Raw genomic sequence first — 26061 nt, 5'->3', positions numbered from 1 at the left:
CTTTCTCCCTACCTCCATGCTTCCTTCCTCCCTCCCTTCTTTCCTTTGCTTGCTTCTCCTTTCTGGGTAGGCATTTGTAGGAACTGTTTTAGCCTCTAGAATCATACAATATTTGACAAAAGAAAAAAATAAAGATGGAGAAGCTCATAGCTGTAGAATTTGAATTGCTCACTTTTGACTCAATGCACTTTCTAACACTGCTTTTAAGTACTAGGTGACAAAATAAAATGATACACTATTTTACGGACATATATAGTTTTAGAAAGTATTCGATTGAGTTACAGAATGTTGTCCAGGCAATTAAGAACAGTATTTACCTATGTTCTTTATCTTGTGACTGGTTTAATGGGTCTACCCTGAGAATAGTTCTATTTGATGATACTTTCCCTTAAAAAGATACTAAGATATTTGTAGCTGTACAAAGTAAGTTACTTCTGTTTGAAGAGCACTGGATTCTTTATGAAAGGTGTTGATCCCATTATGATTGTATAATAAACATAAAGATTTTTAAATCACCTTTGTATTCAAGTAGGTAAATGGAAACTTTGCAAAGAATCTGCTTACTACTGGGGATGGAGGTGGGAAGAGCCTTTTTGGAATGATGTGTTACAGAGAAACTTTGCTCTCTGGAGTCCATGTATCATTTACAGCAAAAAGAAGAAACACATTGCTTATAGACGAGAGAGTCTTGGATTAGGAATTCATAATGTGCTAGGGGATGCTGATGAAGCTTCTACCTGGAATAATGAATGTGAACTGTACATTCAGGGTAAAAATAACATTAGTTATGAGATTCTCTAAGTTGCTTGACATGACATGTTCTAACTTATACTTTAAGCTTGCCTGCATTCAAATATCTCTTAAATAGCAAAGCTATATATAAATGAGCCCATTTATTTTGGATGACTGGTTATAGGAGTAATGCATGCCATTTCCATCATCTTATATTTCTAATTTAGCTGGACTGAAATGATGTTCATCTTTTATGATGGGACTAACATTTGGAAACTCTGCCAGTTGTCTAGATGCTGGCATTCTGTGGTTTGTAGAGCCTGTAGAACTGTCTTCTATTGGGGATGGGAGGCGGGTGGGATGGTTCAGGCTTGATCTACATGAAAATGCACATCACACCTGGTTTTCTCTAGGTGATTATCTGCTAGCTAGTGAGCTTTAGGAGCTGGTTGAAAAGGTGGAGGGTGTGTGTGTGTGTGTGTGTGTGTGTAGGGGTAGTTTTGCTTGTCACAGGTCATTTCTTGTTTAGTTGGGCTTGTTGAATCTCCTCATAGAAAACATCCATGTCCTGTTTATCAGGTTTCTTTAAAGTCCTTTTTCTCATTGCTATCCAAAATGCACTACTATTTTCCTGCGTGTCAATATGCCTTCTTTTTTCAGCATGGCAAACAAGGCAGCCTCCCTTCAAATGTATTCCAATTCCTACGGGCAAATATTTTGGTCATCATTTATGTGGGTAATTACAGGTATTCCTTCTGTAATTTATAAAATTATAGGAAGTTTAATTTATCTTTGTTGTGGGTTTCGATTACAGAAAGTTGTCTGACTAGTTCCAGCGCTTTGCTCTCAAATCTGTTGTAATATATTAATTTTCGACTTTAAATTAAAGCTTTATTATTTCTATCACCACAATGGGAATAGATGGGGTAGAAGAACTTAAATTTAAAAAAGAAATGAGGGTCCTTCAAGCAATTCTGATTTTAGTGTGGCTGAAGTGTTTGTTTTTGCTGTTTTTAAGTCTCTCTACCACCACCCCTGCTCCCTGCCACTGGGATTTAGGAATGACTAGCAGTTTACAGGTCTTAAAAAATATTCATTGTAATAATAAGGGCTAGGTTATTTTTCTCTATTTTCCTACAGTGTGTTAGTTTATAAACAAAAGGATTTTTAAAAAAACAATTAAAATATAAGTAAAGAAGTAAGGACTAAATTTTAATCATGCTTTGTTTAGAAATAAGATTTTTCTTTAATGATAGTAACATGTTTTCCTTCTCTTGAATAATTTACACATTTTGTTATCAGAATGTCTTCTGCATAAAAGAGGTTAAAATAAATCATTAGATGATTTTAGGGAAGTCAATGTAAAATTAAATATACTATTTGAAACAGTCTAAAAGTGCAGACACTGTGTGCATTTAAATTTCCCAGGTAAGGAGTCATCAATCTTTGGAAAAATAAATTTTTCTGAGTGTAGCAAAATATGGCTTCTCTACAGGGAGCAAAAGTAAAGAAATTTAAAACCTATACAAGTTTCACTGGGATTCTGGCCAACCAAGATAAGGTGATATAATGTAAAGTTGATAAGAACATTTTCCCCCTAATTAAAACAAAAGAAAAAGGACGAAGAACCTTTCTCTGGCACAAATATAAATGAAATGTATCTCCAGACTGACCCAAGAAAAGAAGAGAGAGGTTGTTATTGTTGTTGTTATTATTGATTTTTTTTCAGGAGGAAATCTTCAGAAATACTTTAAGCAGGACCAGTTTTTTTAATCAAACAGAAATATAATATTTACAGTCTTTCTGCCTAAATCTTTCCCGTAGAAGATGAGAAAATGTATAACAGTATCAGGGCCAGGAGGTCCTCATGCAGTCTTTGTTTTGAGCGGTTCGTGCCTATCATTTTTTCATATGCTCTTGTAGCTTCTGATCTCTTCTAGCACAAATAAAATTTTCTGTATGATATCTTTTTAGCCTGAAAGTATTAATGTGCTTCCTTTTTTAAACCAAGCTTATCTAACCTTCGTGGCCCAGGATGGCTTTGAATGTTTCCCAACACAAATTCATAAATTTTCTTAAAACATTATGAGATTTTCTTTTTTTTTTTTAGCTCATCAGTTATCGCTAATGCTAGTGTATTTTATGTGTGGCCCAAGATAATTCTTATTCTTACAGTACAGCTCAGGGAAGCCAAAAGATTGGATACCCCTCCTTTAAACCAATAGTTTATTGTATTTTATTCTTAAACTAGATTATATATAAGTTAATATCTATCTAATATAATTTATTATAGTAGTACTTATTAAGATTATGTAATTTTTTCCCTCAAGGAAAGCTGTAGAGTAAGTTATGTTTATGGGCATGGAACTGGGTTTTGTGGGTTCAGTTGCTTAAGCCACCCAGTGTAACGTATTTTTGTTTAAAAAGCAGATCAAACTGACTAAGACAATATAACTTTGGAACAGGATATTATTATGCAATTTCCCTGGGCTCAGGGATCCAAGACAGAGGCAACCAAATGACACCCCGTGGCATATCTTTGGTACATGGAGCTTAGATTTTTGGCAGAGGAAAGTTGGGCAGCCTATTTACATGGATGTTATATAGGAGATACTATACAGGAAAGACTTTTAAGAAAGAAACCCCAACTTTAAGATATTTTTTCTTTTTAGTTTAAAAGTTATTAAAACCTATGGGATAGATTGCGTAATGCTGACCTAGTCAAGATGTCAATAAAGTGCAAAAAAAATGCTGATATGATAAAGAATACATTAAGAGGATGTGACTAAGCCAACCAGTGAATGGAAAAATGCATCAAGGAAAATTTGGTTCTGGTTCTACAGATAGCTTTACTTGGAATCTGTCTAAACCGTATTATTTTGGTAACCCATTTGCCTAATAGAAGTGGATGTATCCGTGAATGCAAAGAGTTGCAACTTTGGGAGTTCAAGCCAAATTTGACACAGTTAAGAACTCCTTACCTAGGCCAAAATCTGAGCTGGATGTTCTGGCAAAGGTCAGAGTAGATTTCTCACTTCAAGTCCATCTCTGTGGGTTGCCTTGGCTCTCGTGGTAGCCATGATAGTGAGCAAGGACATAAGGAAAGCCAAATGTGATCCATTCAAGAGGCACCTTCAGGTTATGTTAGGCATGGACACCAGGTCTTCAGCATTGAACACAAGACAGTAAGGAGGATCTGGAACAACCAGAATTGAGAGCAGTCATGTAGACCTCCAGCCTAAGAAGGGACATTTAGTTTTGGATCTATTAGCAAGATGAAATCAAACAGTGTTGATCCTTTGTACAGAAGAAACACTGTGGGAATAATTGGATATACTGGGGCAAAGAATTAAAAAAAATACTGGAAAACTTGAAATTGTACTTTGAAATTTTTCTGCAGAGTAACACTGTATCTCAAGCTGTGGAAGAAGAAGATACCAGTGACATGCTGATACTCACTGTCACATACAAAACTATATTGTGGGTGATTTCCTAAATCATTCAAGGTTTTTCAGAATCATGCATTTGAATAACTTCACATTAGTTCATATTATAGATGTGAGAAGACACATTTTCTAAGGTGCTCAATATGGAACAAATGAGAAAAACAGACATATCAGAATCCAGTCCCATAGTGTACATAGTGAACAGAACATAGCACTGGAGTCTGAGACCTGTGTTCAAATCCTGCTTATTTTTATGGCTATTTTATTAAATTATTTAAACTTTCAAAGCTTTCAAATTATTTAAACTTCCTGAGCTTCATTTTCTTCATCTGCAAAACAGTGGTAATCATATTTGCTTTGCAGGATGCCTGTGGGGTTTAAATAAAGTAATAAACCTTAAAGAACATAAGTAACAATAGGCAACCAATACAAGGTAGCTATTGTAATGTGTTCTGTGCTGGTAAATTATTCAACTTCTCTTTTCAGTGATGCTTAAATTTCTGTCATTAATGTGGCAGTTAAATAAGGCACAGGCTTTTTTTGATGGTGATTTTTGAAAATCCTTCCTATGTTTAAGACAAAAATGCCTAAAGAAAACAGAAGACCCAAAAACAACCTCCTCCTTTAACAACATCATTCTCCAAAGATCATTTGCACAATTGTTGATTGGCAACATTGCATTGGCTTACAAAAAATAACACTATAAAAGTATAACATGTTAAGTAAACAAACTGTCTTTACAACACTCAGAAGTTCATGTGGGTAATACCACAAGAAAAATTTTTATAACATAAACGATACTTATTTTGATCATTTTGTTTTTTAGAATTTGTTTACACATACACTATTCCTTTTAAGCTAGATTTCCAAATTATAAAGTAGAGAAGATAATTAAAACAATTATTTGAAAAACAAACCTCTAAAGAAAAGGACATTCATGGTTGACAGAACAAAGATGGCCCTTGGCGTGGCATCTGTGAGCTAGGTTTACTTCATGGAGAAGGTTTGTCTTTTATCCAGAGTTGTTTGTTTATTTTAAAGGACAAGTGAATTTAGTATTGAAATACCGAATAGTATATTTTTTATTGACTGAGATGTATTAGCATTTGTTTTAAAATTTCACTTAGTATATTTTTATTATTATAAAGGTAATATATTTTCCTGGTAGAGAATTTGGAAAATGTAGATAAATAAAAAGAAGAAAATAAAACCATCTATGATCCTGCCAAAGATAACTACTCAGTATATTTCTCCTTTTAAAAATTCATTTACTCCCATATACACACATGTATAAAACAAAAACACAATCACATATTTGTAATTTACATTTTTTAACCTAGTAATATATTTTGAACATTTGCCTATGTTGCTTAGTGCTTTTTCATTTCATTTTTAATACTTGCACAGATTTTCATTGTATAAATAAACCATAGTTTATTAAACCATTCTTCTTAGAATAATAAATAATTATTAGTAGTAAATACATTTTACTCTGGTAAAAATAAATTTCTAACATTTTAGCTTTTTACTAATTTTCATCCACTATGAATATTTCTACAAACAATTTTGTGGCTCACTCTCTACACCACTATGATTTTGTATAGGATGAATTTGTGGGTCAAATATGATATGCAAAAATCTTAGTGTTTTATACGTGTTCTATATTGCCTTCCAAAAGAAAGTTGAAGAATAACATTTCTTTCTCTGGTCCTTCAGTGCATATTTCCACAAATCCTCTACACTGCTTATTTCTTTAAAAAATATTTACTAAATTGTTGGTAGAATGGATACAATTTTATATTTGTCCTTATTATTTGTGTGATTGGATAAATTCATTTCTTGTATGTATTTGTCTATTATTTGTAAAGGATCCCAAACAGGTGTGCAAAAGTATTAAAGTTTAGCATGGAGTAGAGATAAAGGATATGTCACTTGCTTTCCTTACTTAAGTTAAGGCTTTACTTCTTCAGTCCTTCTTGGTATAGCATCTCATACAATTCCTTAAGTAAAGTCGTCATATTTTAAATTACAGGGAACTGAAAATTGATTTGACTTGGATGTTCAAATGATAGATCAAATCTATGATTTATGCTATGTAGAAAAGGGCTTGCTAAAAATCAAAACTCCATAAACGCACATTACCTCGAATTAGTCTTGCACCTTTCATCTACAGACCTGGTGGGACTAAAAAAGAATAAATAAAAATATTATTAATTGTCATTCAGCATGTTCGGTGAATGAAAAGGGCCATTACTAGATTCTGGTTCTGGTTTACCAACCTAGTCAGTTCATAGAGGAAGCTGGGGCCTGTTGAGGCAACATGGTACAATGGAAAGCTTTTAGACTCTGCCCGGGTTCAAATCCTGGTTCTGCCACTTACAAAATGTAAATAGAAGGAAAATGTACTTAATTTCTTGGAGCTTTATTTTTACGCCATTTCTCAGACATGTGAGTGTTAGTGGGTTCTTTGGATTATTGTGAGGTCAGTTCCTCTCATTTTAAATGACTTGCCCAGGGTCACTTAACTAATTAGGCAGAGTGGACTAGAGTGTTTATCCCCTGATGGTTCATCATATGCTCTGTTCAGTATACCATGGCTACTTTTCTAGCTAAGGATTTTGAAGCATGCCATATTAAGGCACATCATTTTAATTATAAATAGACTAGAATGAAGCAAAGGTGTGACAACTACTGTGGTTTGGTTGATCCAATCTGTTGTTAATGTCATCCAGCTAAAGATCACCAGGAACATACCTGTAATTGAGCAAGTCTGACTTATTAATAGATGCAAGAAAGGAGACCACACACCATGGGAAACGTGGGGCATTTCAGTAAGAGGGTGTTTGGAAGGATTATTACAGGATCTGGTCTCAGGTGATTTTTGGGGAGGGCTTAAGAAAGTGGCTTTGCTTTGAATTGGATGCTATCAGGAATTGGGGGTAAATATATGATTGCTTATTTAAAAAATCTTATCTATAATATGGGAAAAATAAAGTGAGGCTAAAGAATCAAACTGGGAAAGAAGCAGCAGCTACTGATATTAGCCAGGCTATGAAGGTGCTTGGTATTTTTGTGGTTTGCACAGTGACCTTGTTTATGTGCTTAGACAAGGTTATAGAGTGGTCTTTTTTTTTTTCAGTTCATCATGGTCACTGATGTTGGTGATTTGGAAGCTTGTTTATGTTCAACAGGATATCATCAAGGCCTATTTATGAACATAGCTAGCTTTTCACAACATCAAGGCCTAGCTATATGGCTGCAGTTTCTGAAATGTCAAAAGCTGCTCTTCTTTTTCTCTCTGCATCTCTTTTCTCTCCAGCCACCTTTCTGCAAGGACTGGCTCCGGGGCAAAATTATAGCCAAAGAAACATACACAGAAGTTTTCTGGGAGCTTCCTAATAAAACTTTTACTTTCAAATATTGGTACCAACCATTCTCCTTGCTACATCGTCTTTCTTCTTGTTGGAAAGGGGTTATAATTGTAGAAGCCACAACAGCTTTTTTGTAATTGTGAGGACAAAGTAAAGTGATCTCAGAGTCTTTGGCATCATTGATCTGCTGAACCAGCCCAGCACTGCTAAACTCTGGATTTCTCATTATGGGAGAAAAATACTTCTCATTTTTTTCAAGCCACTGTAGTCAGGCTTCCTGTTTGTTACCTGTTGCTGAAAGCATTCCAAAAACATTGGGCATTCACCTTCATTATTTACTAAACTAGATACTCTTCTGGCAGCCAAATTTTTATGATGACTCAGAACATACTCCATTTGGAAATAGAGCTTGGTAATTATTCTCCCCTTTTAAAAATTAGTCTTAAGTAAATGAATTACTGTTCTTTCTGCTTCATAAGGTTTGTCATTATTACTTCACTCAGATGCAATTGCTTTCAGAAACCTGAATAAGAAAGAAAGCTTTAGAAACCTTCCAGATTAAGTTCTGCAGGAAGAAGTGTGGGTACATTTGTAGACTTGATTATTTAAAGGGTGGATACAGCTATAAACCTAATTGCTAGATAATTGTGACTTCACCATTGCAATTTGTTGGGTCCCTATTCCCATTGTGATTTGTCAAGCTTCACAGTGTATTGGTTGTTTTTAATGATCATTGACTTAGAGGTGAAAAGAACTCCTGTTTTCCTAGGGGATAATTCCCTGGTTATTCTGTGCTATAGTGGTTAGAAGGTTAGATTGCATATTACAGAATCAATGCCCACTGGAAAACTAATAGCATGTTTGGAAGTGATGATGAGGACAATAGCTAATTACTATTAACTGTGTAGGAAAACTAAACTGCAGGGCCGGTAGGAATCCAGCACCTGCTAGATGCTGGATGAGAGTTCTTAACAAAAGAAAAGTGAAAAGGTTCAGGGAAACTTCATGTATTGACAGCTGGGATTTGTACATTAAAAATCTTGTGCCTGTGGTCAGAATAAATTTTACTCTGGTCAAAATAAATTTTTTCTCTACCCACCAACTGGTAATTATTTTACAAGTGATAGTTTTTTATTTTTTAAAAAAATCTCCTTCTGCACCTTACACATAATAGATACAAAATAATTACTGTTCAAGAAATGCTTGAAAATATATTAAAATTGGACTCTAAAGAATAGTTTAATTTCTGCAATAGTGACAGTAATAATTTATCAAAATGTTTTCCATAAACAGTAAATTATTTAGCAGATCACCATTCATATATAACAGATATATTACTGAATAAAATATATTAATGTTCACTGTGGTTAACATAAAATATCCAGATGGGAGGGAATTTAATAATTTATGGGGATGATTCTTGTCCACTTAACTAAGTAGGATGTGAATTTTGCATAGAGTGCTTGACTGTTCCATGAAAACTTGTCACTGTTTGAGAGAGACCAGGATCTTATTTTTCAAGAAAAACTTAATAGTAAATTACAACAAAATAGTTTCACAATATAATTTTCATGTCTTACACTTCAAATGCTTACAAAAATCTGCTTTTTCTGCCAGTTCTTGTAGGCATATGGAATAAATCTATCTAAATGATGTGATCCATATAAACTTAATCCACTGGTGGGGTATTTGTTGTAGGTCTATGTTGAAATTACAGTTACTATACACCTTCACATAGTTTTAGTAAATTTCAGGGGTTTGGTAAATGAGGAACATGGAGAATCATAGTTTTATAGCCATATTGAGTGTGATGTTTATTACATAGCCTTCTCAGAGTTCCTCACCATTTTGTTTCTCTAGAAAGCATGCTCTTTGAAATGGATGGTAGATACACGTTGGAAGATCTATTGGAAAAAAGGGGGGTGGTTACAAGCTTATCCGGGTTTTCCTATTTTGGGATTTTTTTAATGATACGATCTATCTTCCTGCAGATTAAGTTCTGGCAAAGTATGTGTTTTAATTAACTTATTTTGAGAGAATGAATGAATGAATGAATGAGAACTCTCAACCTTTATTTAAAAATAAATTTACTAGGAACTTCTCTCTAAATCTGTTAAAAGCCATAAGGAAGGTGGGGAAAGGGACAATTGTAATTCAGTAAAATAAATACAAAATTGGATATATAAACTCTGCAATGAGAAATACAGGAGGGAATCTAGGAGTGGACTTATTTCTCTGGAGTGATGTTTGAGATAACTCTTGAGAGAGAAGTCATTGTTTTCTACGTAGACAAGGAGTTGGGAGGGCAGAACAAAGTTTCATACTGTGGCCAGGAATGTCCTAAAAAGTGCCATGGAATACTGTGGAATCTTAGAAGTTTAATGAGTTCGTTATGTTAGAAGTCTTATGGCTTTTCTTTTTTTCTGACAGAGAAGAACCAAGAGATGATGTTATGCAGGTGGTTTGGAGTTAGCTCATGCAGGCACTAAAGGCATGCTAAAGAGTTTTAAGTTGCGTCTTGCAGTTGCTATCCGCTGAGCTCCAGTACAGCAGCAACCATGCCTGCCTCACTCAAGTGGCAATCCAGAGGGCTGGGAGAGTGTCTGACACATTGTAGTTGCTTAGTGTGTTTTTATTAAGTGAATGAGTTAGAAGCGATTGAAGGAATTTGAGAAAAGGAATAACCCATTAAGATTTGAAATTTAGGACTGTCACTGACAGCAGTACAAACATGGAAGAGAAAGCTGTATGGTTTCAATGGCTGCTATAACAAATTGCCACAAAGTTAGTGACTTAAAACACCAATTTATCTTATAGTTCTTTAGGTCTGACATCCAGCACAGGTCTCACTATACTAAAGTCAAGGTATGGGTAGCGCCGTATTCCTTTCTGGAGGCTGGAAGCGACAAAATCCCTTTCTTTGCCTTTCCCAGCCTCTAGAGGCTGCCCATTTTTCTTGGCTCACGGCTCTCTTTCTCCAGCCACATTGCGCTCTCTGACCAGTCTTCCATCTTCACATGTCTCTAACCACAGACCAGAAATGTTCTTTGATTTTAAAGGCTCATGTGATTAGATTGAGGCTACCTGAATAATCCAGGAAAATCTCCTCATATCAAGGTCCTTAACTTTAATCACATCTGCAAAAGTTCATTTTTTTCCATAAAACATATTCACCGGTTCTGGGGAATAGGATGTGGACATCTCTGGTAGGCTGTTGTTCTACCTACCTCAAGGGGCCCGAGGGGTGCTCCATATAGGAGACTAGTAACGAAAGAGTGTATGAAGGGATAAAGCCAGTTCCCGGTTCACCAAACCGTTTTGCTTTCCTCTTTGTTAGAGAGGTAGACTGAATTTTGTTCCTTTTTTTTTTTTTTTTTGAGACGGAGTCTTGCTCTGTCACCCAGGCTGGAGCGCAGTAGCGTGATCCCAGCTCACTGCAACCTCCGCCTCTTGGGTTCAAGCGATTCTCCTGCCTCAGCCTCTTGAGTAGCTGGGACTACAGGTGTGTGCCACCACGCCCAGCTAATTTTTTTGTATTTTTAATAGAGACAGGGTTTCACCATGTTAGCCAGACTGGTCTCAAACTTCTGACCTCAGGCAATATGCCTGCCTCGGCCTCCCAAAGTGCTGGTATTACATGTGTGAGCCACTGCGCCCGGCCCCTTCTTTGTATTGTTGTGGCTAATATGACCAAGCTCTGTGCAATAGGAGTTAATGCGTGCCTTATCCAGGCCCCTAAAACACTTCTCATGTAATCCTCCATGCTTTTTCTTTTCTCTCTTCTACTGGTTGAATGTAGAGGGATCTGGCACAGTACTTGGAGGCACTGCGGGATGGCAGGGTCTCTAGCCAGAAGCAGCTAGAACCCTAAGAGGAGCAGAGATCCCTACCAAGCACATTGCACCCCGTTTGCATGAGAAATAAAGCTTTTCTTGTGTTAAGCCACTGAAATTTGCAAAGTATTTGCCAGAGCAAACACTCTAACCTGATCTTTGAATTTCAATGTGGTGGTAGGGTGTTGATGATATAACAAAAATACAAATCGGTGCAGGTGGCATTGACTTAGTGTTTGGCCCATGGGCAGGACCCTTCTATTAGGGGCTGGAAATAAACTATGTTATAAAGGGGAGCAATTTTTATAAGTTGTTGTCTGGAATAACTTGGAAGGCAGACGTTATGCCTAAAGATCTCTACAGTTTAACACAGTGATTCTTAACCTTGGCTGCATTTGAAAATCACCTGAGGAATTTAAAAAACTTATTCCTACTCAAAGACCACTCCCAGAGATTCTGATTTAATTAAATGGTTTCTGTGTATGTGTTGAGGGGAAGGCGGCATTAGTATTATTTAACAGCTAGGATTGAGAACCAAAGCTGTAGGGCAAGGATCAGCAAACTCTTTCCGTAAAAGGCCAGATAGTAAGTATTTTAGGAGTTGGCCTTGGGAGTAATACTATCTCTGTTGCAATTATTTAACTCTGCTATTACAACATGAAAGCAACATGACAACAGGTAAGCAAATGGTAGTGGCTGTGTTCTAAAAAAAAAAAACTTTATAAAACAGGCAATGAGCTGGTTTTTATATGCAGGCCATATTTTGCTGATTCATATCTAGGACAGTGATTCTCAAACTTTTTATTCTCAGAGCTGTTTTACCCTTTTACAAACTATTGAGGACCATAAAAATCTTTTGTTTACAAGTTATATCTAGCAAAAATTACCATTTAAAATTGAAATAAACATTTTAAAAATAATGAATTGAAAATAGTATCATGTTAACATAAATAACATTAAAGAAAATTAAAATCGTCATAATGGATATATTTGTGGTGTGCATAGTGATGTTTTGCTACATGTAAAGTGATCAGATCAGGGTAATTATCATATCCATCATCTCAAACGTTTATCATTTATTTGTGTTGGAAACATTCAATATCCCCTTCTTAGCTATTTGAAACTATATATTATTGTTAACTATAGTCATTCTACAGTGGTATAGAACACAAAGAACCTACTTATCCTACCTAGCTATAATTTTATATCTATATAATTTTATATACAATTTTATATCTTTTATATAATAAATATCTATCCCCTCTCCCCCTCCTCTTCTAGCCAATTACTTCTATGAGATCAACTTATTTTTTTACTTTCAACATGTAAGTGAGAACATGTGGTGTTCAACTTTCTGGTCAGCACCAGAAAATGGTTTATTTCACTTAACATAATGAATTCCAGTTGCATCGATGTTGCTGAGAGTGACAGGATTTCATTCTCTTTCATGGCTGAATAGTAGTCCATTGTGTGTGTATATATGTATGTATATACACATACATATACATACCGCATTTTCTTTATCCATTCATCTGTTGTTGGACACCTAGGCTGATTCTGTATCTTGGCTCTTGTAAATAGTGTTGTAATAAACATGGAGGTACAGATGTCTTTTTGATACACTGACTTCCTTTCCTTTGGATAAATGCCCAGTAGTGGGATTGCTGGATCATATGGTAGTTCTATTTTAGTTTTTGGAGGAACCGCCATACTCTTCTTCATAGTGGTTGGACTAGTTTATATTCTCACCAAAAGTGTATAAGAATTTTATTTTCTCTGTAAAAATGTATTTTTAGGATAATTATATTTGCAAAATAAATAGTAAAAAGAATGGCATTGTTTTACATTTTTGCAAAACTCTATATTGTCTAGTTAATAGAGGACATTTAGATTCTTACTTGCTTCTTCATCCATTCTGTTGTGATATGTTGTCTTAGTTGAAATAAGTGAAGAAAATCTAGTCCCATATAGATGTGTAGGTATTTCTTGTTGGAAGAACAATACTCCTTCTTTTGAAGGAATATTTTAATAGTCTTTTCACATAATTGTTGACATTCTTTTATATTATATCATGACTCAAAAGTGAAAATTTTATAAAAGTATATTGCAATGTGGAATCTGAAACCGTAATCAATAAACGTTTCACACTCTAGTACATTAAATCCACTTTAAATGGATCCTTTACCTATGCATGATTTTATAATATCTTGTATTGATGGGAAAATATTATTTCACTGAGTTATGTAATAGGCACATTTCCTTATATAATATTTTTTAAAATAACATTTGTTAATATCACCATGGATCTCATAAAAATTCTTTAAGTATTCAGAAGCTGTCAAGCTCACAGTAGTGGATACAAGTTTTCCAAAATTCTAATTTTCAGTTGAAAGCTCAGATTTTATCATTGGCACCAAATACTGTCAGGTTGTTTGCCTTCAAGTGACAGGCTCACTTCACTTATTTTCAAGAAAATGACTGCCAAATATCCAAGTATGAATAACCATATTTTGTTTATCACTTGTTCTTTCAAGCAAAAGTGGTATTCCACGAAAAAGAGACAAGTTCAGTTTGCAACTCAAACAATCACACATTGCTTTTCCTCAAGACAACCATTGTACTTGGGTATGCAGCAGAAGTGCTTTATGTGTTCTTTCCTTGTAGTCCCACAGAATACTTAAAAGATTTGTAACTCAAGTGTTGAGCTTTAATAAAATGCATAAATTTTAACTGTTTCATTAGGATATTCTTAAGCAAAACTTTTTAAACCTGTGAGATCATGGTGATGAAAGTGATGCAATGACATAATAAAATGATATGATACAATTTGGTAATTTTGCCTTGATTTATGCTAAAGAACTGATATGGTTTTGCTGTGTCACAACCCAAATGTCATCTTGAATTGTAGCTCCCACAATGCCCACATGTCATGGGAGGGACCTAGTGAGAGGTAATTGAATGATGGGGGTGAGTCTTTCTCATGACAGTGAATAAGTCTTATGAGATCTGATGGTTTTATAAAGAGGAGGTCCCCTGCAGAAGCTCTCTTTTTCTTGACTGTTGCCATCCATGTAAGACATGACTTGCTCCTCCTTGCCTTCTACCATGATTGTGAGGCCTCCCCAGTCATGTGGAACTGTGAGTCTATTAAACCTCATTTCTTTATAAATTACCCGGTCTCAGGTATGTCTTTATTAACAACATGATAACAGATGAATACAAGCACCAACAGTTTTACTCACCATTGCTTGGGCACCATTGGTGCAAATGTCAATACAGTAGAAAAAGCAAATACATCTTAATATTATTATGAAAATAATTTTGACCTCATGGATCCACTAAAAGTGTCTTTGGGATTTCCAGAACTGTGCAGATTATGCTTTGAAAACTGCTGCTTGTGGGGACTGGTTTTAAAAGAACCACAGTGTTACTGTGTCATAGCTCTTATTGGCTTCCTTTGGTAAGGTGTTTCAAGAAAGGGATGAACTCAGAAAGAAATGGCTAGTTTCCAAGCCAGATGGAAAACAATAGAAAGTATCCAGACTTGAGTGAACAATGGTGGAAATCCATCTGCTTCTAGATCCCACACAGAACCACAAGGCCCAGAAAGACTTTTTAGCTGAACACTATGACTTAGATACAGATCAGATTAATGGCCAAAGAGAGCTGGGGAGAGAGAGAGAGAAAAGAGAAAAGACCTGAGAATTGTACATAGAAGCAAATACAACAGAAGCCTACCAAGATTTTGAAGAACTTGTATTGTCAAGAAATCCAAAATATCTGATTAAAACAGCTTTGATTGTTTGACCTTTAAAATCACCTTTTTGCTTTGGCTACACTCATTTCAGCTGTGTCCAAAAGGAATAAATAAACAATAAGAACTTCTAAAGGGAAAGGCTGAGGGTCAAACAAGAAAAAGACAAAAGACTTATTTCCAGAGAGCAGAATTAAAATCTAATCCACAAATTTATCCTCTCCCCAGGCTAGGGGACATCACGAGGCCTGCCAAACAGGATTGTAGAATTGTAGTGGCCTAGTGAACATGTACATCCTCTGATGCCCTTTTTTGAATGGGAGTTTTAATTGTAGTTACGGTGTCCCTGCTCCACCACTGTATATAGAGCAAGCCCATAACCAAACTCCACTCTCCCTTCCCTCACCTGCCTGCCAGATACAAGGATTTGGGGGGAATTTTAAGCTACTAGCGGGTGGTATAACTACTAGATGGAAGAAGCCTGGTCACCTGAATGAAGCAGATCCTGTCCACCAACCTGTGCTGGATTGTGACATGAACAAGGAATACATGTTTATTGTGCTAAACCACTGAGATTTTGGTTCCAGCATTTGCCACAAACATTCTTTATCACAACACTGAGAAGACTCTGAATAATATGGAGGCTATTCCATTGATCTGCCCGGAGGAACTGAACTATGGCAGTGGCAGAAATAAGAAGAAATACATATTTTGGAGGTAGAACCAATAAGCTATCACTAGTGGGATAGCAGAGCAGAATGAGGTAGAGTAAGGAGTCTGGGATGTGTTCCAGCTTTCAATCTTGGGTTAAAGTGGGTGGAGTTTTGGATGGCACTCAGAACAACCCAGTGAATTTATCCAATAGGCAGGAGCTTGGGACAGAGATGTGGAAAGCAGGCACATATAGGGCAATTATCAGCTTATAGGTGATGGTTGAAGCCATGAGGCAGGAGGAATAGTGGATAAAATATTTTGGGAAGACAGTTCAGAGGGAGAAGAGCACAGAGGTCGCTTAATGAACAGCAGAGAGAGCAGTCTGCAAAAGAGTGAAAAATGGACCCCTAGAAAGGAAAAAAAAAAAAAAGGCAGAAAAGGATAGGTCACAGAAACCAAAATAGAATTAAGGAACACTTTAAAAACACTTTAAACACTTTAAATTAAAAGAACACTTTTAAGAACTGTGAAATGATAAACAATCAAATATGTCAAAAAGGTGAAATATAATCAGAGCTAAATATTTATGAAATTTTAGAATTAAAAGAGTATGGGTGATCTTCATGAAGATAATTTCAATGGAGCATTGACACAAAATTCAGATCATTATGTGACAAGTGTCTTTTGATTTTATAGATGAAAAAACAGAAGTGTTACATCTTGACCAAGATTGACAGCACATGTTGGAGCTTTACTTTGAACTCTTGCCTATTCAACACCATAACCCATGCTCTTCCATTCTTCCAAACTGAATCTGAAAAACTCACTTAAGTATAAGATGGATTCAGATAAAATTTTGATTATAATCTTGCTAAAGCTGGGTAAAATAGAAAGCTATTGAATTCATAGGATTGATATTTTCAGAGAGGAAGGTGTAGAGAGGTGACTAATGTTCTATCGTATTTCTGAGAGGATTCTTTTTCTCTCTCCCCTCCCTCTTTTTATTCTCTTCAGCAGATTCTATTGATAATATTGGTAACCAGCAGTTAAGTTTTGTAACATGAATAGGTTAAATGTTATATTATGAATATGACTTTTATATTCATAGCATGAATATAAAAATCAACTATTTACGACTATTTAACTGGCTTGGGGACAAAGGTGGTAAGAGCTGTTGGCCACAGCTATCTTATTTTTAACAATAGGGCTATTTTGGTTTTAGAACATAGGATGTATGAATCTTCTAAAATCACTTCTTCCTAAAATTATAAGGTTGCAGTTGACTGATGAAATTTTTCTCTCTTATAAAACGAATTGACAAGATCAAAGGCTGCAAGAGTTTGAGCGCTACCTTCACATTTACCAGAGGCTTTGGTGGCAATTCAGTATTTGAAGTATAATTTCCAAGCAAGCTAAAAACAGAGCCAAACATTTTTAGGAGATTTATCCTATGATCTTCTTTTCATTAATAAATATAAAGGTTAATGTTACCCTAAATGTTATCATAGGACACTATTTCAAAATAAGCGCATTAGCAAATTAAATGAAAGACATGTCAAGACCTGAAGCAGCATTTATTCTTGTGAGCCAAGGTGTCTACAAATCTTGTGCAGGAAATGTAACTTTTCTTCATTTCATACAATGACATTTTGTATGTGCTGAAATTTTGAAATACTGTGCACTGACATGTTTCACAAGGAGAATTACAGAATTTTGAGGCATTTGAGGGGACACATACTCAGTGGTTGTCTGGGTCAGTACTGCCTTAGTGTGAACATTTGCACATTCGCACAATTGTAAGGTTTCCCCACTATTTTTGTGACCAATATTACTGTAAATGTATTTTTTTTGCAGTTCACAGGGTATTAATAAGCTGCAGTACTATGTAAATTTAATAAGTCATAAACAGCATTTATTACCTTGGAATATTATTAAAAAATGAAATTTTGTATGAAATGAAGAAAAGTAATTGGCATTATTTGAATCCATTATTTATTAAATTTTACCATTTTTGTACAAATGAACCTTTCTTGGCATGTACTGATTTCCTAATCTAGAATGCATGCTAAAATATTTTCATTTTGGTAGCGAAGTACCTTCCAATTTGGGACTCAGAACATTCAATTTAGAGTATACATAAAGTCAAGAATACATACAGTCAGCATTATTAAACATAAACCTTGATGCTGCCCTACTTTAGTTGCAATTTTTTGATAGCATAATTCAGTATTTGTCCCCTTTGCATTTCTATAGCAACTATTTCTGTGAAAATTATGTGTTTGGTTGAAATTTTCTAGAGCAGAAAAGAATCATTTATAATTTTTATTTGAAGGTTGCATTGCAGTGATGAGGAATTGAGAGATGTCCTTCATTGTATGCAAAATTATTTTTAAAAGCCCTCTACCCTACACATACACGTGTGTGCACACACATCTGCATGTCCAGTGTTATAGATATTAAGTACTATCTAATTACTCACATTCTCTTAAAACAGGGTAGCAATTCATAGGTAATCACTTTTTAAAAATTAGTTAATTGAAAGAAGACAATCTAAAAAGACAGAAAAAAACACCTAACCCCATTCTGAAAGTTCATGTTATTTTTAAATTGCATATGAGAATTTTTGTAAAAGATAGGTTGAAAAATGTACCTATTACCTGCCGCTTACACATTTAATGTCAGAGATAAGGCAACATTTTAAGGGACACTATTTGGCAATACGCACTACCACACAGAAAATTTAAAGAAAACAAAAAAAGTTTAAGAAAAAAAACAAAAATATACTTAATTTTGTTTCCAAATCAAGCTTATTTCTATAGCAGTTTTAAAACATTTTATTTGGTTGTTCTCATCAAGACTTTCTATCCTATTCCAATAACTAAGAGAATCCTAAAGCTTTCTACTTTTGTAATTTAATATTTGAAGAGATAGATTTCTAGAGAATATTTTCCAAATCTATTATAGGCTGGAAGAACAGTATCATAGCTTCTGAATTTCTTCTCAAATGTCAGTATTGTTTAACACATTTACAAAGGCAATGAAAATAGAAAACTTATATGCTGATTTTAAGTTCTACATATCTGAAATTCTTAAGCAATAAACATGTTTGTAGACAGGTAAACTAATAAGGCTAAAACTTTGGTTTTTAAAATTAGAACACTTACTATCTTTTATTGTCATTAGTTATATATATTAAAGTCAAATGAAAGAGCTATTTGGTAATTTTATAATACTGATTTCATTCATTAATTTAACAAGTATGAATTGATTATTTACTCTGTGACAAGATATTATACCTATATCCCTGGACGCAGAACAAACGGTTAGCCATTCAATAGTTTCTGAAACGTCAGGATTAATTCTGGCTGTCATTATAAAGGAAGACCATTTGGGGAGTAAAATTTTAAACTGAACTGAGTAAAATTTTAAAAAGCACATAAAACAAAAACTGTGTATCAATGAGTAACAAAAACTACTATTTAACTGGGTTGGGATCAAAGGTTGTAAGAGCTGTTGGCCCCAACTATCTGAAAAGAAACCAAAATGTCAAGTTGACCTCTTAATGGTGACTGGGTAAATACCAAGGTTCAGTGGTTTGTTCTTGATGCACATCCAAACATTTGGACATCTTTCCAATATTTCTAGCTAGTTTTTTCTTTTACTAACGTAGTTTTGAAAAATGTAAAATATGTGGCTTGCTATAGAACATTCATGGTCTATTTTTGTCATATTAAACAAATGAAAAAGTTCCATATTTTGAAAGCATTTAATTTTTGTAAGTTCACAAATACAAGTAGCATGACATTAGTTATCTATGAATCATTTTTGATAGCAAAAATTCTGTATTGTGAATTCAGAACTGAAGAGTAAGAGAAAATAAATAAGATTGTTACAGACTGTGATGCAGTTTGTGAAAAAGCAAAATGGTTGGTGTGAATCATAGTGGCTGGGGTTGGGGTAGGGGTGGGAAAGAGGTCAAGAAGGACCTCTGTGAGGAGGTAACATATGAGCTGAGATTTGAAGGATGAGCCCTGGGAAGAACCAGGGAAAGATTCTTGTAGGTAAAGAGAACAAAATGTAGCAATATGAGGTGAAAGGAACTTCATTAAGAAAAGGAAGGAGGAAAGCTTAAACTCCCCTGAATAGGATCTTTCCGACATAGATTATTTCATATCAGGTGGAGAGTTCTCTGCTATGCAGCAGGACAGCCTAGGTCCTGCAACAGTAATCGACCAACCCCCAATCCCAGATGCTGTAAACCACTAGGTTCATTTCTCACTCACTCTACGTGTCCATTGCAGGTTGGCTAAGTGCTGTGCTCTGCATCCTCCTCTCTCCAGGACCCACGCAGACAGAGTAGTCACTATCTGGAACGCAGAGGTTTTGGTGACAAAGCAAAAAGAGAAAGCATGGCAAATTGCGTACAGGCTCTTAAAGGTTCTGAAAACTTCCATTCACACTTCATTGGCCAAAGCTGTGACTTATCTCAAGTCAGCAAGGAAGTGTAATTCTCCAGTGTGCCCGGAAGAGGAGTAGAACCGGAAATACGAATGAGCGACAGTAACATCTCCTAGAGGGGGTCTGTGAGCAACCTGGAATTGTATGTACATTTGTGTGTGTGTGTGTCTGTGTCGGTATGTGCGTGTCTCTGGGGAGAAGATCCATTTCTTTAATCAGATTTTCAAGGGATCTGTGACATGACAACGATTAAAAACCACTGGACCAATTGAAAACTGCCATGTAAACAGATAATTACTATACAAGACAATTTGCAGCATGAGTGAGAGGCTGAAATGATTAAAGAATTGTGCTTCTGTGTGTGTGTGTGTTTGCACACATGCATGCTCACACATGGTGACAAGGAAAAAGCTGAGCCAATGTGTAGACTGAAATGTAGAAGGCAGAGTTCAGAGAGTGATAGATTAAAGACGCCAAAGTGTGAGGGGACATGCCTGATGTAATGAGGTCCCTGAAGATGCCTGAGGAGATGGTGTCCAATATTCTATAACTTCAGGGATTTGAAGAGATTACTCTTCTTTGACTTGCAAAAAAGGGAGGGAAAAGCTAGGTGTCCTCATGGGTCAGTTTGCTGATGGAGGGGAAGAAGAGGAGCTCTATTTTGTTTGTGATAAATGAGCAAGGTCATCTGCTTAGAATGAGGGGATTGTAAAGCATGTTAATAGTTTGGAACAGCTGTAAGGGAAATCTGAAACTGAGCTGACTGGGGAGAAATAAAAGGACCGCCAGTAGCACAGAGGGCCCAGCTGATACTGGAGAACATAGATTTGTCAGAGTGCCAGTAAATGGAGTTATGTGATTTTTCTCTGCCCATGCTCAGCTGCCTGGAAGCGGGAGCTGAGAAAGTTAACAGTTGGGTTGATGCAGGGCTGGGGATTGGCAGGGCAGGTGCAGCAACATGTTTTACTTATAATTTGAAGTTCAAGAGTCTGAACAGGCAAAAGAGCTAATTTTGCCTCCAATTTTAAAAGATAAGTTGGTAAATAATGGTGATAATGGTGAGAATAAGCTGTATATGTAGCTATAACCTGTAGTTATCCTTTGTGAGTTGCTATTCTTGCTCCCTGGAGTTCATAACTGATGTAACTACTATAACTATGGCTAAGGATAAGTAGTGTAGCTTATTTCTTATTGCTTAAGTAAAATTAATTATGCTTCAGCCACCTGAGTTTTTTTTATGTTCCTAATACTCCCTTATTCTTCTGGTAAAATCTGGCAGAAGGAAGGTAAGCGAAAAAAATTAACCTCTGAAAATGTAATCACATACTCAGAGACAGAATCACTTAGCTAAGCATCTTGCTATTAATTAGTACGTTGTAAATTTTGCTGCCTTGGCTGATACTAAGTCATTGTATTTAAAAGAGTCATTAAATGAAGACAAAAGAAAAACACCTGGAGTAGCTTAGCTCCAAAGTAGACCTGAGGCTGAAATAGCATTGTATTGCATTTCTCTTTTCCCAATTGCCTGCCAAATTCCCCAATTTCCCTGATTTCTGTGAGGTTACATCATAAACATTTGATAAAAAATAATGTTGCTCTTCATAAAGGCTGCATATGCACACTGAAGGCAAACACAGCCCTGATAGTAATTCTGGATTACTGAACAACATTCCTTAAGCTCTGTCATTTTATTTTCCATTTCTTCAGAACAGAGGTTTCTTCTCTCAAATATTGATGACTGACAGGTGAGGTGAGCAAGCCAGGTGTGATCATTTAGAATTGCATTTGGGGCTGAAAGTAAATGTGACTTTTCACATCCTTCCTCAACACAAAGGATTTAGCAGGAGGCAAGCATGTTAAAATTCTAAAAGGAGATTATTGCTGCAAATGGCTTTTCCCCAGAAGACCCTCTCTCAGAATTTCAGTTGTTGATAACTAGCAGGTTTTATCTCTAAGAACTAAGATCATTTTCTCATCACTTCTGGCCTGCCAACTTGTAGACTGTCTTCAGCTGAAGCAGTGCTGCCAGAATGAATAACTGGAGAAGTTACTCAACTCTATTTATTTTAGAGTATGATAATTTGAGGGAAAATTAAAATTGTCAGTTTTCCATTACACCCTCAAGCTCTCAGTGCTGGTTATCTCATCAGACTTAAAAAACATACTTTGGCGGAAAATTGTGTAAACAGATGGAAAAGCCAAGAAAAATAAGGAACTAATGTCTCATCAAGGGCCACATGGTGTGTTTAGGGCAGAGCTGGGCACCTGAACATCCTTACTGGCCCGAGGACTTCTTGCTCTAGTCCCAGGACAGGGAGATGTGTAGATGCTGAGTATCTGAAGTAAACACTGGGCAGTTATCTGAGGTCTGGTTATCTAAGTGGCAAGGACAATGGATATTTAAATGTTCAAATTTTGACCTGCAATGATCTGTACCAGAGGCCTAGAGACTCTGAGCGCTCTGAGGGCAAGGACGCTGTAGAGTTCATCTTTGTATACCTGGCTCCAAGCCCAGTGGCTGGCATAAGACTAGAAAGCCAATCAACGTTTAAGAAATTCTGAATAAATTCAGATCCTTTAAAAATGTTGTCGGCCGGGCGCAGTGGCTCACGCCTGTAATCCCAGCACTTTGGGAGGTCGAGGCGGGCGGATCACGAGGTCAGGAGATCGAGCCCATCCTGGATAACACGGTGAAACCCCGTCTCTACTAAAAATACAGAAAATTAGCCGGGCATGGTGGCGGGCGCCTGTAGTCCCAGCTACTGGGGAGGCTGAGGCAGGAGAATGGCGTGAACCCGGGAGGCGGAGCTTGCAGTGAGCCGAGATCGCGCCACTGCACTCCAGCCTGGGGGACAGAGCGAGACTCCGTCTCAAAAAAAAAAAAAAAAAAAAAAAAAAAAAAGTTGTCGGATAACCTCATTTCTCTACTCAGAATGCTGCAGTAGCTTCTCATTTCACTCGAGGTAAAAGTCAAAGCCCTGACAGATCTGGTCTTTGCTGCCTCCTCTCCCTTCCCGATTCTCGCCCCCACACACCCTCTGGTGGCTCCTTGTTCACAGGAGGCAGCTCCCTTTGCACCGGCTGTTCTTTAAGCCTGAACTCTTACTCTACATACCTAACAGGCTACCTCCCTTATTTTCTTTAAATTTTGTTCAAATGTCACTTTTCATTGAGTAATATTTCCACTGTCCTTTACAAAAATTGCAGCTCTGTTACACCCCCCGCCGTTCACACTGGCGATCCTGCTTAGCCTGCTCCATCTTTTCATAACACTTATCACTTTCTAACTCTAACTTACCATACCGTTTACTATTAGTATGTTTATGTTTCGTTGTCTCTCTCCTTCTAACAAGGGCAAGGATTTTTGTCACTTCTGTTCACTGGTATTCCCAGTGTTTCAGCCACTGTCTGACACATAGAGGATGCTTTGTAAATAATTGTATGAATAAATGAACAAAGCTGGATTAGTGAAGCAAGTGGGTGTACATGTCTCATAGTGAAAGAGATGCACTCTTAAAGACAGGCGTAAAGGTTAAAGGGGCCATTAGTTTTGGTAAATTTATAGAGGTGTACACTCATTTTCATATTCAAAAGCCCTTGTAATTCTGGATAAACTTTGCCAACCTCCAGACTCAAAACTATGGACTTCCAACCTGTTAACTGTGAAGTTCTCTTGGTAAGAACGTGTGGTTCAATTCTTGATGAATTCAGACAGTGAGCACATGTGTGGATTGGTATTTCTCAAAGTAGACTTATGAGGCCCCTGCCTTAGGAACACTTGTTAAGTACTGTATTCCAATTCCCCAGCCCTTTCCAGTTTACTGAGTGATTAGATCTCCAGGTGACTCAAATCCATGCTAAAATTTGAGAATTATCAGTATATAAAAATCTGCCAAAGGTGATGAGACTATAATAGAACAGGATTCCCCCTGTTGTAGTATAATTATTCCACAGGATGTTGATAAGATTGCAGTTAGAAAAAAAGTGTTCGTTAAAATAATAAAATAAGGTAATACTGAATTAAATGGGTATTTAAGTAACAGGAGTTCACAGAACCTTTAATAAGCTGACATAATTGTGCATTCCCAAGAGTAGGCTAAAGTATGTAACATCACAGATTTATTCCATCATGAACATCTCTTTTTAGGCAACTCATTAGCTTTTGGGGAGAGGTGTTTTTTTTTTTCCTTTAAAGAAAAAGTCTGGGCACTTCTGTTATACATAATCTCTAATATTTATTCCTGATTCTAACACTGTATAATTCTCTATAATTTTGTTTTATCTCTTGTCAACTCCCCTTAGTTTATAATCTAGTTGCAGCTTTTTATACCTAAGAAAAAATATGAAATAGTATTTCTATATTTCATGGTGTCTAGGACTCATCCTTGCAAACAAGAGAGGTCTTTCTGTGTATGAGACATACACACACGTGCTCACACACACACATACAGAAAGAGAGAAAGAGAGAGTGAGATTGTGAATGAGAATAAGGTAAATGCCAGTCCAGAGAGGTGACACAAAGAAGCCTGTACATGGTGTACTTAAGCGAGTGAATCTGCTTGTTAAAGTAAAATTTAGTAGATTTGTAAGTGAGGGTTTTGCCTTTTATGTAAAGTGGTATGTTAGTGATATACACATATAAAATCCCACTGGGTGTAAGCACATGTGGGGACTGGTTTTTCTGTATTGATTACCATTAATCTATTCCTTATGTCACTTTCCATTGCTGTGGCATGGCCCGTGGAAACAAGATAGGTATGTGCCTGGAATAAACATCTTTTTCCCTTTCTGAAAGCTGTGCGAAGTCTACAGCACATTACATCCTTCTGTGTAATGGAAGTATCCACACATGGACAATCGCTGTCTACAGACGTAATGAACCAAGTGGGAGGTAATGAGAAGTGACTGTCATGCCATCCCTAGGGCCCCCTTTCTCCCACCACACAATTACACTGTGACCCTAGAGAAACCAAGAAGGCTGTAACATTCTCCCCTTTCCTAATGGTCTTAAAATCAGCCCTAGCTTACCAGGGATAACTAAAATGCAGCATTATTCATTTGGCAGTCCAGAGGATGTCCAAGGAAATATATGTTTATAATATGGGAGGCAGTTCTGTTTACACTCATACACTGTTTCCTCAGTGTGGACTTGGCCTCTTGCCTGAAAGATGCCAGCACACGAGGGTCCCTTCCTGTTTTCCCTTGGTGTGTGATTTTGGGGTAAGAGCTGTTGCTGTGTTTGTAATGAGAGTCCAGGGAGGAGGTTGGTGGTCAGAACCACATTTGTTAAATGTGTTTAAAAAAAAAAAGCTCCTTTAAATAATGATGATAAGTGCAGTGATAGCAATGTATCACCCATTTTATTTCTGAGTTTTGTTTCAAGGAGAGCATTGATTACAGCAACCAATTTTATGTGACTTATGCTTGTGGTGAGAGGGAGATGTCAGAGCTGAGGAAAGGTAGAGGGTTGCCCACTGAGTCAACTTGTAGAGAGCACACAAAAAATGCAAAAAGGTATGAGACTTAAAATTCTTTTCTTTGTCTTCATTTTGCTCTTATAGCTGAGGCTTGCCCACATTCTGGGGGAAGTCTGCCAACTGTTCCCTGAATGGTGAATGGAAACAAGCTGGTCTGCTGTGTTGCTTGGCAAAGACAGAATAGCAGCACAGGCTTGCTGCTGGCTGGACGACACCATTTTCCACTCCTCTGCTCCTCTGCCTGGAGGAAGCCCCCAGGTGGCATTAGGGAGAATTAGCGTGTAAATTACAGGGCCTCCTAATTTCTCACCACTTCATTAGTTGACAGTTCAGTGA

General features: G+C 36.5%; 1 long non-coding RNA gene across 3 annotated transcripts in view; it reads right to left on the bottom strand.

The window, feature by feature from the left end:
* LOC104006151 (uncharacterized) overlaps window positions 1–20327 on the bottom strand; it is a 211442-nt gene extending 191115 nt beyond the window's left edge. Inside the window, exons 1-2 of one of the 3 annotated variants that reach the window (XR_010156328.1) lie at window positions 20074–20327; window positions 3714–3928 (exon numbers count right to left, since the gene is read on the bottom strand). This is a non-coding gene — a long non-coding RNA (uncharacterized LOC104006151). The remainder of the gene's footprint in view (window positions 1–3713; window positions 3929–20073) is intronic. The other 2 variants (XR_001717068.4, XR_010156327.1) reach the window with 2 other exon arrangements.
* Window positions 20328–26061: the final 5734 nt, after the last annotated feature.

The sequence above is a fragment of the Pan troglodytes genome, chromosome 3 (genome assembly GCF_028858775.2).
Source record: "Pan troglodytes isolate AG18354 chromosome 3, NHGRI_mPanTro3-v2.0_pri, whole genome shotgun sequence".
Classification (NCBI taxonomy): domain Eukaryota; kingdom Metazoa; phylum Chordata; class Mammalia; order Primates; family Hominidae; genus Pan; species Pan troglodytes.
This window is presented reverse-complemented; position numbering and strand designations above follow the sequence as displayed.